The sequence below is a fragment of the Molossus molossus genome, unplaced genomic scaffold, assembly GCF_014108415.1.
Source record: "Molossus molossus isolate mMolMol1 unplaced genomic scaffold, mMolMol1.p scaffold_m16_p_20, whole genome shotgun sequence".
In the NCBI taxonomy this organism is placed as follows: Eukaryota; Metazoa; Chordata; class Mammalia; order Chiroptera; family Molossidae; genus Molossus; species Molossus molossus.
Window position 1 is genome coordinate 46,291,769 of NW_023425356.1, and position 16,990 is coordinate 46,308,758.

Sequence of the window (16,990 nt, forward strand, 5' to 3'; positions counted from 1 at the left end):
ACTATTGGGGTGAAGGAGCATCTGCGCAGCGAGGGGCTTCACAGAATTCGGGTCAGACGTGTGTTTTGAATGGTCTACATGTGCGCCTCCAGCTCCCTCTCGTCCACCTTCATTTCCCCACGGCCTGGTTAACACGGTGGTGTTGGCATAGACACTTGACCACTCCGAGAACCAGCTTCTCCCATCCATCACATAAGGGTAACCTTGGTGGAATAAAGGAGACAGTATTGCTGGCTCATGGAAAGAGCTCAATAAATGTTAGTAATTATTACTACTATTTTGATTACTTTTCTTCCAGCTCTTAGTTTAAATATCACTTTAATGCCACTGACTTCTGGCCCTATTCCGAAACGAGGTTACATGAATGGCTCTATGCTTCCATAGAACCTCCCCTATAAAAATAAATAGCATTTTTTAGTATATACCCGGTTTTCTGTATTATTTTAATTGTTCTCCATGCATATATTATGATCCCATTTTACAAAGAAAGGAACTGAGGTGCAGAGAATTCATCTAACTTGTAAGGGTTGGGATTTGAATGTAGTTCTTTTACTCCAAAGCTTATGTTCTTAACTGTAACACGTACCATGTTTTATCGATTATTTGTCTTTTCTTTGCTGGCCAGTAAGCTCTGTGTGTCCACCAGCCCCTGGTTCCTTCCAAACCACCACTGGCTAATGCTGATCTCTCTCTGACGTCTACGACTTTCTTACTCTTTTCTCCCCAGTTTCACCTCAACAGTAACATCGTTCTCTGTTCTTGATGTCTAGCCTACTCTCCATTTCAAGGTCATTACTACAATACCGCCCTTGCTGATGACTAGACTTGCTCTCATCCTTCTGACCGTCTGCAGTACCGTGTGTATCACTCAGGGGCTTGGATTGCAAGGGATAGAGACGGTCTCCGATCGTTTTCAGCAGAAAGGGCCTACAGTGGAGGACAGAAAGGCTCAGTGGCTGGTGAGACCAGGACCAGGCTTAGGAATAGAAGGAACAAGGACCCCACCCCCCCCACTGCAGCCTTCATCAGTCCACACCGTCTTGCCTTATGTGATCAGGATCCAAAGTCCCGGAGTCCCACCAGCTGAGCACAGGGCCCACGGTGTAATTCCTGGGATGGCGAAGTACGAGAGGGGCCAGGTCGGGCTGCTCTCAGCCTCCATGATGGCAGCTGAGGCTGGAAGGCACGGTGACCACTCCTGTTCGAGACCACATACACACAGGTGGAAGGATATCGCTTCACAAGGCGAGAGGGTAGATGCTTGATAGCAACAAACTGACCCTGGCCACCATCGCCAGACTCTGTAATTTCCCATTCTTGATTTCCTAAGATCTGACAGTCTCAGGATACAGCCCTGGTCCACTAACTACCACGTGAACTTCACTTAAGAAGCTTCCCGTGCTGAATCCTTCGTGTCTTTTTTATTCCTACACCATACGCCCCTGTGGAGGCCTGCCTGCTCCACGGGCTGGGCACAGGTCTTAACAACTGGGGCAAGAATGTACCGGGGACAGTCACAATGACCCCATCTGTTCACAGCTTGGTGTCTGGGCTCTGGGCGAGCACCCCTGTTCCAGCTTGCTTCTCTGGACATCTTTCCAAGTCTGCTCCTGTGGTCTGGATCCTTGACCATGCAAATGCATGTCCCCCCTTTCTGTGTCCTCCCACCCTTCCAATGATCTTTCCTGGTTACTGAACACTAATTGACATACCTCACTGTATAAGTGCAAGGCATACAGCACGATGGTTTGATTTACATGTAATGATATGATTACCACAATAGCTTCAGCCAGCATCCACCTCCACGGATACAATAAGACAAAGAGAAAAAGGAGAACAAAATTCTCCGTCTGATGAGAACTCTTAGGAGTTACTCTCTTTGCCGCTTTCCTATGTATCGTACAGCAGTTGACTGCAGTCGTGATGTTGTACATCACATCCCCAGTACTCATTTATCTTCGGACTGGGTGTTTGTATCTCTTGATCGCTTTCTTCCATTTTCCTCTCCCTCCACTTTCCACCTCTGGTAGCCAAGCCTGATCTCTCTCTCTCGATTCCCCATATAAGTGAGATCATACAGTATTCATCTTCTTCTGTCTGACTTATTTTACTTAGCATAATGCCTTCAAGGTCTATCCATGTCACAAATGGTAGGACTTACTTGTTTATTATGGCTGAATAATGTGTGTGTGTATATATATCTATATATATATATCACCTCTTACTTTTTTATCCATTTATCCATCAGTGGACAGTTAGGTGGTTTCCATGTCTTGGCTCTCGTTAATAATGCTGCTGTGGACAGGGGTGCGTAGGTATCTTTTGGAGTTAGTTTTTTTCTTTCCTTTAAAAAGTTTTCTGGTTTTTCTTTCTTTCATTTCTATAACCTACACTCCTCAGGAATCCCTGTCCACCTGCTTCTAGCTATTAGTCTTACTTCTGCTGTTATGGTGACCTTTCCACTCCCCCTGGCGTTGAGGTTCTAAGCCTAGTTCATGAATCTTACGTTGCTTCACTGCAGCTAACCAGCCCTCCTGGATTCTGCACCTAAGTCCACGCACCATGGCCCGAGTCTAGACGTTGTTACTGCTGGTTCAATCCTTTTGGAGTTTCCAGAAATCATGGTGGCAGGAGCAATAAATGCAATATGACCTTTGTGACTAGTTAAAAGAGAGGCCCAGGATTCATTACATTCTTAAGTCCCAGCTACCCCTCTGTCTCAAATTCTAATAAATGGCCTATTCTGCTTTTTCTTGAAGGACCATTGTGCAGGCTGAATCTCAATTCTAGTGTAAAGCTTTTGACTATTCCCCTTTGTGCCAGTCCTGCTTTGGTGATACTTAGTGCTGTGGTTTTTCCCGAGACTGTAAACATGTCTTATACTAGAGTCCTGACATTGACCTTGAGCCCTGTGGTCTGGGACACATTGCTCCGGTGCCACCTGCTTGTTTGTTGATGCCAAAGGCCAAGCGCATCTTTAAAATGCTCTAGGGAGAAAGTGGCTACAACTGGGAACAGCTTGATAAGAATATAGCCCAACAGCCTTGGATGTTGTGAAGTAGCAGAGCTCACTGAGCAGCGTTAGTTGGAACTCTCATACCGAGGTCTGTTTCTGCGTTGGCTTCTGAGCCCCTGGTCCAGTGTTCACAGCTCAGCTTGGCCTTTCCCTTTGTGACGAGACTCTCAGTATTTCTCTCGGGTACCCTGGGACCAGATGTACCCCTTCCCGGGCTTCATTTGTCTTCCTTTCTCCATCCCTCTACCCCAGGACGCACTTGAATATGTCTTTACCTCCCCTGTGCCCTGTGAGTGTTTTTCATTAGTCTGCCTGGAAGAAACCAGCCCTGCCACAGGGGAGGGTTCAAATGTTTGTACTGTATCTGCCTTGTTTTGCCGAATACAGCCAGGACCTCTGACACAGACCCTGCTCCAAAAGAGGCCACTTAGGCGTATTCGCTCTTCTAACCCTCCTCCTCTCGCCTTAGGCTTCCCACCAGCAGCCTTTTGTCCTCTCACGGAACGGTCTTGCCTCTCGCTTTTCTGAGACCGTAGTGTCTCTTTCTCTACCTGCGCACTCAAAGTCTGCCTTCGTTCAGCACCTAGGTTGGAGGAGGAGGACTCCCTTAGGAACTAGGCTTGTTCCTGGTCACAAAAGGTAGTCCTGGTGCATCGCTCCCCGTTCATGTGTTCTGTCAGGTGTCCTGCATTTCCTGGGCGTCTTCTTCTCTCTTCTTCTCTGTGGGACTCTTCCCATCTGCTTTGAACCAGCTCGATCTATTGCCTCCAAAAGAATGGTCTCATGTTCTCTCCTTGCCAAACTTCTTGACTCTGTGGGCTGAACCCATGGGCTGGGTTTTCTTACTACTATTTCACCCCCAATGCCCTGCAATCTGGCTTCTATTGTCAGCAAATTCTGAAGTCCCTCTCTCACAATTCACCGTTAACCTCCTACCTGCCAAATATAAAGGCGAGTTCTCCGATTTTACGTCCTTTGTCTTCTCAGCAACACGAGCACTGTTAAAATAGTCGATCTTAATGTGTCTGATTAGGGTTATTCTTTTCTATATGATCATGTTATTTTTACCGACTGTTTGAATGCTGTTGGGCGTCTCCTATGTGTTTCCCGATTCTTGCGAACTAGATGTGAGTTCCTGGAGGCTGGGAGCTGAGTGTGATAGATGATAGACAGACATTGTTGTCCCAGGAGCATTCAGCAACATGCTATGTACTTAGTAGGTGTATGATAAGTATTTTATAAATGAAGAAATAATACTATTCAGAGTGAATGATTTGTTCATTCACTTATTTATGAGCAAATACTTCTTACGCACTATATACTGATGCGGCTGTGAGCTGTGGTCATTCACAGGACATGCGTAGCTCCTGCTTTCAGAGGACTCGTCGTCCAGGCGGAGATGCACATGTGCAAATTCACAATTATGATACATAATGATACGTGCTCTGTTGGGGAAGCACTTAACTGGAGGGCTGAGAGTCAGGGAAGGTTACCTGGAAAAAATATCTAATCTAAGAGTTGGACAAAAGGAGGGGAAAGGAAGCAAGTGTTCCTGACAAACGGGCTCTTGTGTTCAGAGGCTGGAGAGCATGACTCTTGAGGAACAGACTGAAAGAAAATCAGAGCCACGGAGCATAAAGAATGAGGGAGACGGAGCTGTCTGGGCTGGCTCTGTTGGGCAGTTCTGCTCCATGTGGGCCTTCTGGGCCTGGGGTGTCTAACTCGACTTCTTGGCTCATGAGGTCGGTGCTCACAACTGCAGTGTTTTCATCAGTGTGCTTGGCTGGAAGAGCTGGAGACCACCTGGTCTCCTTTCTCTTGTCTCATGGGGCTCTCCAAGGTGCTAACCCAGGCTTCTTACAGAAGGACAGTCTCAGAGTAATTGTGTTTTCAATATATGGTACCTGGTTTCCAAGAGGCAAGAAGCAGAAGCTGCAAGTACTCTTAAAATCTGGACCCATAAGACCTAGGACGTAATTTCTGATCCATGCTCTTGTTCAAAGCAAGTTGCAAATCCAGCTGAGATTTCACCACTTAGTATGTGGAATGACATGTCTGTACAGGACAGGAAGAGTTGTGGGATTATCTTTGGAGTCCGTCTACCTCGCTCTTCCCTCTGACCACAACAATTTGTACCCCTCCCATGTGAAAAGTACTATAACCCCCTTCCAGAGTCACCAAACTCTCTTCCACTGCTTCTCAACCTTCCTGATGCCACGACCCTTTCATACAGTTCCTCATGTTGTGGTGACCCCCAGCCATAAAATTATTTTTGTTGCTACTTCCTAACTGTAATTGTGCTGCTGTTATGTCTTAGGCGACCCCTATGAAAGGGTCGTTTGACCCCCAAAGGGGTCGTGACCCCCAGGTTGAAAACTGCTGAATTATGGCATCAGGTTGGACGCCAGCATCTCATGATCTGTACCACGTCCAGATGTGGAGGAGGTTTCTCAAGTGCATCTCTTCTCAACATGGAGAAGGAATTACCTTCCCCGCTTCCCCTTACACCCCCTATAAAACAATGAGACTACGAGAGAATCACTGCAATGAACACTACATTTAACAACGAGGGCATGGAAGCCGCATAGCAGTCTGTGGTCCACAGCGGTTCTGAAATCCAGCTGGGCGTATGTCCACTGCAACCGCTGCTCTGGGGAACACGGGGCATTTCGTGATCAAGACCTAGTCTGCCCCTTGAGGTTGGTTCTTCAGATCGGGTTGACCTCTGGGCACTGGGCTGTGTTCTGTGACACACACTTTTCCCTGGGACATGTGGCATTTTCCAGCCGTGTGGCATTCTCAGGCTTCTTCATGTCCACGGAAATGTTACGTGCACTCTTCCTGTGAATTCTAGTCCAAATTCGTCGTGCTTTTTTAGTAACATTATCTTAAAACCTTTCTAAGTTTTCTATGAATCTTACTGGGAATTTAGTCCATTATACCAAGTCACGTCTACAGATCTCTTTGAGACAGGCCTTTTTCTACTCTGAGCTGCAAGTTGGGAGCTTTCACACAATGCCTGAAAGACCCTAGAAGCCACCCCCCTTTGGTTTAGCTGAGGATGTCTAAGAGACACCACCATAAATCTTTCTGAAGTCTTAACAAGAGGTCTTGTAGCTCCACCATTAATTTGATCTTTACCTTGAGGCCACACGTTCTGGTGATGCCCTGGGTTTGGTCTTTGCCCCGAGACTAGCTGGAAAATCTGAGAGTTATAAGTACACCAGTAGGGGAAACATCCCCATTCTCTGAAATGACCCAGAAGCAACGATGAGCACCCCTAGTACCTAGTCTGTGTCCTACGAAGACTATTCTCAAATCAGAGGAACCAGGACTTCTTGGAGAGGTGGTTGATTCCAAGTCTAGAGCAAAAGTGTGCAACGATTTTGAGTATCATGTTGTGGCAAACAACTGGACAGCTATCAAAGACAAATGCAGCAGGTTGGCGAGGCTGCGGAGAAATTGGAACTCTGTACGTTGCTGATGGGAACGCAAAATGATTCAACTGCTGTAAAAAACAATTTGGCAGTTCCTCAAAAAGTTAAACATAGCATTACCATGTGACCCAGAAATTTCACTCCTAGGTATATATCCAAAAGAATAGAAAATAGGGCCTCAAAGGCACATATGCCGATGTTCATTGCATTACTATTCGCAACAGCCAGAAGGTGTGGAAACAACTCAAGTGCCCACTGGCAGATGAATGGATAAACAAAATGTGGCTTATCCATACAGTTACACATGATGCAGCTATACAAAGTCGTGAGTCTTGATGATGCGTGCTGTACAACACAGAGAATCCCGAAAACACTGTTAAGTGAACTAAACCAGACACAAAGCACAAATATTGTATAATTCCACTTATATGAAATATCTGTAATTGGATAATTCACAGAGACATGAAGCAGATTAGTAATTACCAGAGGCTGGGGTGGGAATAGGGAATTATTGTTTAATGGGTGTTGCGTTTCTCTTTGGGGTAATGAAAGAGTTTTGGAAGTAGTGGTGACGGTTATACAACGTTGCAGTTGTAATTAATGCCACTGAATTGTATAGTTAAAATGGTTAAGATGACACATTTTATGTTATATATGTTTTACCATGATACAAAATCTAATGGTCATATCATAAGTACAATGTATGGTCATGTCATAGGTAGAATGTAGACAGCTCGAAGAAACTCTCAACTGGCTCACATTGGGGCAAGTTGATCCTTAAAAGGATTAATAGCTACATTTAGTTGAGACATATCAAACGTATAAAAACTCATGACTTCGGACGGATATTTAAAGAAAAATTGGTCACCATCGCGTCTTTCCAGGGGACAACTTTCGAGTAATGACTGAAGATTGTCAAATAATGGAGAAGAACGAAGCGGTCACCTTGCTCTTCCTGAAAGAATTATGTTTAGGAAAACCAATGGCTGATTCGGAGAGGTTCTTCTTGAGAGAATTCCAGTGAATAGAGGCTAGGATAATCAGGGAAATGAAAAATTCCCACTGACAACCCCAGTGAAACAAGAGATCGTTAATGAAGAACGCTGTCATGGAGGGATCCACTGATCCCATTGATCGGTCATAATGCACTCCAAGTGGGACCAGTCACCCTGGACCTTATGATGCAGTAGGACGTGTACAGCAGCATCTGGGGTTGCTTTCTTAAAAACAACAAAACAACCCGAATCTAATCAGACCTTTAGCGTTAGCCTCCAGTTTACAGACCGTGGGAAAAAATAGAACACCTTCAGTGACTCCATATAGGACACGTTAGAGAACAAATGGTCCAGTTTTACTGTTCTGGAAAAAAAAAAAAACGATGGGAGAGGAAGGAAAGCAAGGGAGGAGGGCTATAGAATAAAGCTCACAACCAAATGCAAGGTATGTGAGCCTTGTTTAGATCCTGGAGAGAGAAACCGGTTGTAAACAGGTCTCTTTGAGACCATCAGGGAAATTTGAATATGTTCTTGTTATTTGATGGTAATAATGAACACTTATCATTGTTTTAGGTTTCATAACGGCACAGTGATTATATCTGCACAGATAAATGCTAATCTTCTCAGTTAGAAATCCATGCTAAATACTTTTTTAGTAGAATGGCGTGATGTCTTGCTTTTGCTTTAAAGTATTCCAGGAAAAACAAAACAAAACAAAACACAAAAAGCAGCCAATGTGGGGAGAAAGATGAAACAGATTGGTAAAACGTTGATGGTTATTGAAGGAGAATGGCGTGGATTCATCAGGGTTCATTATATTACGCTCTTTATCTTTGTGCGTTTAAACACAGTAAAAGGATTTTAAAATTGCCTTTGCGTTTGTTGAATAAGAAAACACAATCTAAAAATAGAGGAGGGCCGCACTCCACTTCGCTTGGATTTTCAGACCTGGTAAAGGTAACTTGGGGAGGCATCAGCCCACGCCAGGGCAGAAAGGAGGGAGGCACCTGGGGGCTGTGCTCGGGAACAGAAATATTTGGAGCTGCAGCTTTGAGGAGCTGAGATCGAATCAAATTGAAAGACGTGGTCTGCGTACAAACAGTCGGATGGTCTTCACGAGGGACTTTATGTTCCTTTTGTGTTTCTGGACTGCCAGTTCCGCTTTGGTGCCAACAGCTCTGCCTCTCACAAGCTGGCCAATTCTTCATTCAGTGAGTTAATTTTAAATGAAATGAAAACCCAAGTCATAATGTTTGATTCACTACACAGGCAACAGGCACGGGCTGCCTCATTAATGATTAACACGGCAGCTGGTAATGTCTTGCAGCTGGTTGACCGGTTTAATGATGCCAAAATTTGGCTACCTCTTCCCCCTGCTCTGACCAACGTGGGGATCAGCTTCCCTCACAGTGGCTCGAGCTTGGTGCTTCGTGGATAGCTCATCCACCAATCCACATGGGCTACCAAGGAGAAGGAGCAATGTTTGTTGTACCGGGACCAAATCGGATGCAAAGGCTCTAATGATTTTGCTGGGCCAGACCCAGAGCGCGCAGGACCCAGAACGCGTTTACCTGATGTTGAAAGAAATAGGATGTTAGCCGCCCCAGTGGGCAAGGCAAAGTCTCAGAAAGAGTTAGGGGGCCACCAATATAGAGACCAGCTCCAGAAGAAGTTGCAGGAGGTCCCAGTTAGGCAAGAAAAGGATTAAGAACCTACTCTTCCAAGAGGTGCATGTAGGGGTCTAACACTGAAGGTCATGGAGCAAGTTGGGGCAGACAAACGTTTTGAAATCCAGGCTCAAGTGAGTTGGATTCTACATAGAGGCCACCTCCACACACTGTGATATGAACATCAGACGGCTCCTCCCACATCCTGCAGAGGCCCAGACCTGAGAAGACCCGAGTGGGGAGGTGCCTGCTTCTGTGACTGGCCAAGCATGGCTTTGAAAGGCAGGCAGAGTGGGAGAGAGGTGACAGGGAGCCTTTGAAGTCAGTAGCTTGAGTTGACACCTTAGCCATTCTATTTATTATCTCTGTGACTCTGGACACGATGCTTAATCTGTTGAGATCCATTTTCCTCGTGCATAAAATAGAGCGTTCGTAGGGTCAAGTAACTAATGAATAGAATAATGGCAGCTGTTATTCATGTATGGAAAGTCTCGGATGGGAGCACTGTTTCTCTTTGTGAGGCGTACGTGTTTACGTAGACCTCAGCTCTCATTTACTTGGGGAAAGTTCCTGTGATGTAGATGTTGTTAGCTCGATATTATAGGCGAGGAAACTGAGGCTCGGGACCTGCCCTGGTCATTGCCTGGTAGTAGCAGGGTGGGGACCGAGCCAGCTCTGCCCCCTGAACCTCTTGCTGCCCACTCTGCCACAGTCCATCGACCTCTCAGCCTCTCCTAGTCTCTGTTTGCTTTTTGCTCTGCATCCCCGGTGACCGTGACTAGCTCCCTGGACTGCTTGGCAGAACAGCGGACACTTGACCAAAGCGCACCTTGGCTTGCTCTCAGAAGGTACCACGTCAGTGAGAACAGGGTCCCGACAGAGCAGCGCCTCTGTCCTGGCTGCTTGCCTTCCCTGATGCCCCTGATCAAGAGGATGCTATGACTATTCCAGGCTGTGAAGACTGATTTTGGGTTAAGTACCTGTACACTTAATTTGCTTTTCCCTGATGTATGTTGTGACTGTGCTCTGTGCCCGTTCTGTGACCCGAGATGCTCATTTTTCAGCATTAGAGGTTGCAGGGACATGAGAGGAGAGTTTTAGGAATTACACCGTGTCCCAGCCCTGCCCTGGCCTCCAGTTCGCGCAGGCACATGAGCCATGTGCACGTGCGTGTGCAAGCCTCTGCATACTCGTGCTGGCATGAAGCCTCCCCGTGCTAGAACAGACACTATTTCACTGGGAAGAAGTGTTTCCTTCCTACCCTTCTAAAGCCTTGTCAGGGTAAGAAGGATGGAAGCTGTGACTTTCAATGCCATCTGGTAAGTTAGATTGAGCATCGGCGCTGGGGTGCGTGTCTGTTGTGCTGAAACAGGCTTCCTAGGACCGAATGGCTGACACTCCTTGGGCTCTGAGGGAAAGGACCCTCCCCCCAGCCGTCGTGGTCACCTTTTGAAGGCACTCTTCCTGTGTGAACCATGCGCATCTCCGTCCCAGACCACCTGCCCAGGGTCTTGGCGAAGCCCTTGGTCAGTCAATGAAGAGTTGAGTCACCCCTGTGCACGCCAAGGTGGGCCATGGCCTCTGACTCCTCTTTATCCAGTTTGCCTTCATTTTCACAGCAGCACTGTGAGCCGGCTAACTGCAAGTCCCTGCTATGAAACCTATTACAGACGTGAAAATTGAGGCTGAAGAGAGCCTCCTGTCTGCTCCCTCCAGCAGGGCTGAAGCCTCCTCCGACGCAGTCAGAGCAGAAGGCTGAAATGCACGAGTCCCCAGCCCAGGAGGGACAGCAGCCTCTGCCAGTAAGGTGGAAAGGTGGCAGCGTGTGGTCACTTCACTGGTCCCTGGAGCTGGGGAAGGAAAAGGCCAAAGGCTGCTGCAGACCAGGCCTCCATCTCCATCACTGGCCCTGGGCACAGTGGGTGATTCTGCAGACTCTCACTCAGCTGTGCTTCTCTGTCCCTCCTCCAGCCCTGTCACGGGCCAGCGTTGCACACTCGGGCTCCTGCTCACGGCTCCCTGATACCCAGCCTGCCGGCAGTGGCTGAGCCCGGGCTCCAATGCATTGCTGCTGAGGGAGGCTTTAGATAACAGCGGACTTGGGTAGGCTGAGCTACGTTTCCCAGGTTCCCTTTCCTGGATGTTTCCTGGTAGGGCGGGCCCCAAGAGAGGTCCCTGTGTGAGAACTGGGGGGCAAAAGGGAAACAGCAGCCGTTCTGTGGCTCACGGTGCTGTCACTGACCGGCTGACTCGCCAGGGTGGCACGAAGCAGCATCGGCCCGCTGGTCTGCCAGGCTCCCTGGTTCTTAGGGGAGGTGCGTGCGTTGGCGCCTTGGTCAGGGACCCTGGCTTCGGGACAGCCACACCTCCAGGGCGGAGACAGAGCTGACGTGCCGTTCAGCCCATCCTTGGGGGCCTGTAGGGGGTTTCTGCGTGGTCTTCCTTCTCCCCACTTTCCCAGCTGCCTCCCTGTGGACTCCTCGCTCCAAAACCAGCTACGCAGATGTACAGAAGAATCCACTTAACCAGATCTCACAACTGCGGAAAATCGTGTCCCGTGACAGATCTGTCTGTCCACCTATCTGTCAGCCTGCCTGCCTGCCTGCCTGTGTATTTATCGAGTCTCCCAGTGGCTCTTTGACTGACTGCTGCCTGATGCAGACTGAGGCAGGAGTGAACCCAGCATTGCCCGACCGCTGCCCGGGGGCCTGAGGGTAGTGCACTCATGACTGGGCTCATCCACACACGTTTTCCTGTCTCCTCTTCTGGGCACTGGTCCCCCCTTACACATTCCACACAGAAAGGAAGTCGTGCTTGCTGGGTGGGTCAGTGTGTTAGTCCTGCAAAGGCCTCTTCCTGCTACCTATCAGGGGACCCCCCTACTTTACACACTTTTCTCCTCCTCAGCCCTGCTCCCCGTCCTGCACTTGAATCTTTGGGAAAATTGAGGCTCAGGTCCTGACTTGTCTGAAGCCTAAGAGACCAACCTCTTTGCAGGAACAGGTGGGCAGGGAACTTCAAGGAAAGGGCCGAGCTGGGCAGCGAGGGCAGCAGACCCTCATGGCAGCCCCTCTGGTGCGGGGCAGACAGATGAAGGAGGGAGCTTAATTTATTTTCTCTTACCGCCCTGTGGGAACATCATGGATCTGTTGCTCAGCCCAAGATCAGAGAAAGTTCCAAACAAGAAGCCAGTTCGGTCCAAGTGTTTTCCGTCCCCCTGCCAACTACTGGGAGGGAGTTGGGAGGTGAAGGCGGACAGGCCTTCTCTCTCCTCAGGCAGCAGACACTGGGCCCCCCTTCTCCCGTCACAAAAGGCAGAGCCTGGAAACACTGACGCCTCCGATTAATTTGCCCTGAGTCCCTCGTCATAGGGTGTGTAGCGTGTTTAGCATTATGCGGTTTGATGGGCAGCTTGATGCCTTCTGGTAATTTCTCAGAGCAAAATGCTGGCAGCTTGAATGAACCCCAATGGTTACCATTTTTCCCTCCAACTCTTAGTTATTGTTTTTGCACCAGCTCATTACGTCTCCTCGGTAGGATCGGCAGCAGAAGCAGAAAGGGTGAAGTACCACCAAGGGGACGACTGCTTCAGGGTTTGCAGCAGGTGTCTCCACCAGGCTTTTCCTAAGAGCCACATCCAGGTGTATCCAATTAGCCAAGAGGGCCACCAGGTCATTGGCATGAGGTCTGCATGTGGTGTGAGCTTCTAGATAAACAGTGTTTGTGCTTTTCAGGCAATTCCAAGCTGCTGCTCCATGATCCTTCCCTCTTGTCCTCGTCTCCTGTTTACTACTCATAGCTGCATGGTACTTGGCTTCACATCAGAACCCACACAATCGCATACAGGAAGGGGGGTTAGGGGTGCGAGAGAGCAGAGAGCTACCTGGGAAAGCCATTGGTGCCTCTGTGCCCCGGGGTCTGTTCATCAGAAGACTGAGGACAGGAAGGGGACTTGGAAGAACAGCAGCCTGTTCTGAGGACTTTCCATCTGGAAGGTCAGTGATGATGAAAATGGTGCTGTTGGTGATGATGATGATCATGGTGACAATAATCACCATTTGGGTCCGACATGCCGCAACGTTCCCATGTGACTTCCCCAGACCTGCGTACAGTCCAGATTCATGCCTTTGATCTCTGCATTAATAAAAATACTGGTTTAATTCACAGATCCACAACCCGTACGAAAAACCAGTGGCTGAAGCTTGTCGGTGCTGAGTATCACTGAGTGAAGCCACACTCTGCATTCAAAGGGTGCTGCTCCCGGCTGGCGTGGCTCAGGGTTGTGTGTCGACCAGGCACCAAGAGGTTGCCCGCTTGATTCCCGGTCAGGGCACATGCCCAGGTTGTGGGCTCGATCCCCAGTGGGGGGCAGGCAGGAGGCGGCCTATTCTCATCGATGTTTCTATCTCTCCCTTTCCCTTCCTCGCTCTCTAAAATATAAAAAAAATATATTAAAAAAACAAAACAAAACAAAAGGATTCTGCTCCTAGTCTCCTTCAGGGGAGACCCAGTCATCGCCCCTGCTCCCTCCACCCCCCCGCCCCCCCTTTCCCAGCCCTTCCTCCTTGCCGTGGGGTTCGGGGTCTGTGCAGAGGTTTGTTTTCCTTGCCAACAGCCTGTGGGCTTGAAAACACAGGCTCCCCTTCCTTTGGCTGAGTTTAAAGAACATCTTCATCTGACTTCCTTCGGGGCTTGGTACAGCTTTCTGTAACATTTTCTTCTCTTTTCCCTGTCTCTGCTTGTGCCTTTTCTCTTTCCCACATCTGTCTTTCCTTCTGGCTGGTTCCCTCCTGCACTCTGCACAGAGTAACCCACAACGCGGTCCTCGCCGAAAGGCAGTGATGGCTCTGCAGTGACCAGGGCGGTGGGTGCGAGCCCGTGACCACACACTCCACGAGGCTGTCGTCTGCAGCGGGGCTGTGAAACCCCTTAAAGGAGCAGTGTGTGGCCGCAGGCTGTGGGAGATTTGTCGGAGCCGTGGGCTGCCTGGGAGAGCCATGATCAGATCTGCACGGAAGCTTGGACCCGGGGTGGGGTGGGCACGGATGCCTGGGTGCAGGATGGGGTGATTAACTGACCGGCCTTTTAGTACTGGCGTGAAACGGACTTTACAGCAGACCACAGGGCGTCTACAAAACGACTCGTTTGCATTTTCCTGTTCTTCCTCCAAGCTGCTCAGCATGCTTTCTGCACCCGCACCGTGCTCAGTTGATCCCGTGTTTTATTCTGCACCCCGAGATGAGAGAGAACGGGTGTGGCAGATGCCAGACACTCTGGATCAGGGTCCAAGCATGCATGTGTCGTTCCCGCGAATTCGAATCCGGGTCAAACTTATGTCCTCTTAGAGGAAGAGAAGTGATTGGCAGCCTCATTCTGCTGATGGCAGAATTACCAATGGGAAACAGGGGCGTTGGCAGAGGGCCTCTCTGACAGAGGTCTCTTCCAAGGCCCTGGGAGTGACCTATCATATACTCGTGGTTCAACACTTAGGAACGTATTTTGTTTTTACCACAATTGGTTACGACTGCTGTCTCTTTCAACTCCAGGTTCCCCTCTGTCTGTCTTCCCCTGGTTCAGGAAAGTGTTAGAAGTCGGTAGGCATTATGGAGGGCACCTACGGAGACGCTGAGGTGTTTGGGTTTGGGGGAGAAGTACGTCACTTCCGTGTGTCGTTATTGCCACCTGTCCCAGTATAGGAGTGGCTTCCAGGAACATTTCTGTCACCTGCTGGCGCCAAGGCTGTAGGGCTGGAAGTCACATCATGGTATCAGGATGCGTGCTGGGAACTGGGTGTACGTGGTCAGCGGGGGAGAACTGAGTTTGGGGTGTCGAGTTACCAATGAGTGTGTGGAAAATACTGTGAGATCTTACAGCGCACACACGAAAGAAACGAGATGGAAGTGTCCCCAGATTTGTCAACAAGCATAAAAATTTACACGACACTGCTAATTATAAGCCATGAAGCTGAAAGAAACCTCTCTCAACGATCAATAATAAAAAACAAATGCTCATCAATTATGGAGAGAAAAGGCTAAATTGTCTTTCTCTTCTCTCTCTGGAAACGAGCTGCCACGTGAAAACGTGATTAGGCGTCTAATAACGCCTCACAGAGGCAGTGGGGCGAGGGAGCTGGCGATTACTCCAAGCATTAGGTTGTGCGGAACAGATTTAGAAAACTTTTGATGTTTGTGGTATTCAAACATGTCAGCGTCCTAAATATGTAATTTTTTTGCGGTTCATTTTCTCTTCCTAAACAAATATGCACTTTGATGCTTATGTTTGAATTTGTCCTTGTGTGTTCTTTTTTAAGAGAGGACTTCCCGAGTCAGGTACGCTGCGGGCTTGGTGAATCCCGAGTCTGCCCTGCGTGTTTGACTTGCTTTGGGGCCGTTTGCTCTGGTGGCTCTTCTGCTTTGTGCGCAGGTGTCTGTCGGCCCGACTGTACGTCTGGCATTTAAGCTACAGGCAGAGCCAATGGATGGACCCTCCCAACACACGTCTAAACTCTCATGCATGGAACTAAAACTCCCTGGAGTATCTTTGCCTTTCCCAGGGCTGTTTCTTTTCATTCAGGGTGAGAGCCCGTGAGGTTTATTGGGAAGATTCCTGGGATAGTCTGATTGTAGTTGAAACTCGGCTACTACCTAATTGCGTAAATGTGGCCAATTCCATATGTCTTTTTAGACCCCAATGTCCTCATTTCTTGTCTGGCATACTCATGAGAGCCCATTCCGTCTTTCAGGGGTATGAGGGTACCACTGGGATTCAATGGGAGGTTCCAGTTGACTGGAAGGTACAGAGTGCTTTGCAAATAGAAGGGATTAGGTGTCATTTAGAAAGTCAGGGCAACCCTCTTGCAACCTGAGGTTCAGGTACTTACTCGGGATGCCAAGAGAGTCGACATTCTCTCTGCATTGCTGCTTCTGACAATCACGACCACTTTGGGTTTCGTATGTCTGGTGCAAAAAGCCATGGCCCCTTGACCGGATCATGTGTGATGGGCACGCAACCATTTCTCTTAGATGTCAGAGGTTCTCAGAGGATCTGGTGTGTAAGGGGGCTCAAGTCAAGTCCCGTCCCGTCTTCTGGGGCTGCTCCTCCGAGGGGAGTCTCTCCTCTGTGCACTGAATTCTCTGATGCCTCTCATTGACTTGAAAGCATCTCGTCTCTCCTGGGATATGCCACCCAGCCCTTTTCAAGTGCATTTCTAGACAATCAGGGTCAACACATCGTTTAGGGTCAGCATATGAGACAGCGATTGACAGCCCAAATGAGCACAGGCTCTGGCTCCCAGGATTAGTTTCGACATTAGGAGTCATGTCTGTGAACAGAGATCAATGACCGACGAAGACAGCGTCTTGAGAAGAGATGTAGCCTAGAGGACTGAGCTTGTCACAGCTGGCCTCCGGGTTCAAGCTGGCCTCAGGACTCGGGATTCAAAGTCAGTTCCAATTAAACAGTTACTTGCTGGGTTCCTGTTTGTTCCCGACATTGTTGTACACGATGAGAAACGAGGAAGATCAAGCTTGTCCCTCCCTGCAATGAGGTTAAGTAAGTTTAAGACACACAGACAGCCCTGGCTGGTGGTGCTCAGTGGTTAGAGCACTGGCCCACCACGAAAGTGGCACAGGTTTGATTCCTGGTCAAGGGCGTGTACCTAGGTTGCAGATTCCATCCCAGGCCCTGGTCGGGGTGCCTGCAGGAGGCAACCAAAGTTTCTCTCTCACATCTATGTTTCTCTCTTTCACTTTTCCACCCTCCCTTCCACTCTCTCTAGAAACCAATATCCTCAGGTGAGGATTAACCACCACAACAAGCCACAGATACAACATGCTATGTCTGTTGGGCTGCAGCTGTAACAGCAACAGAATAAAA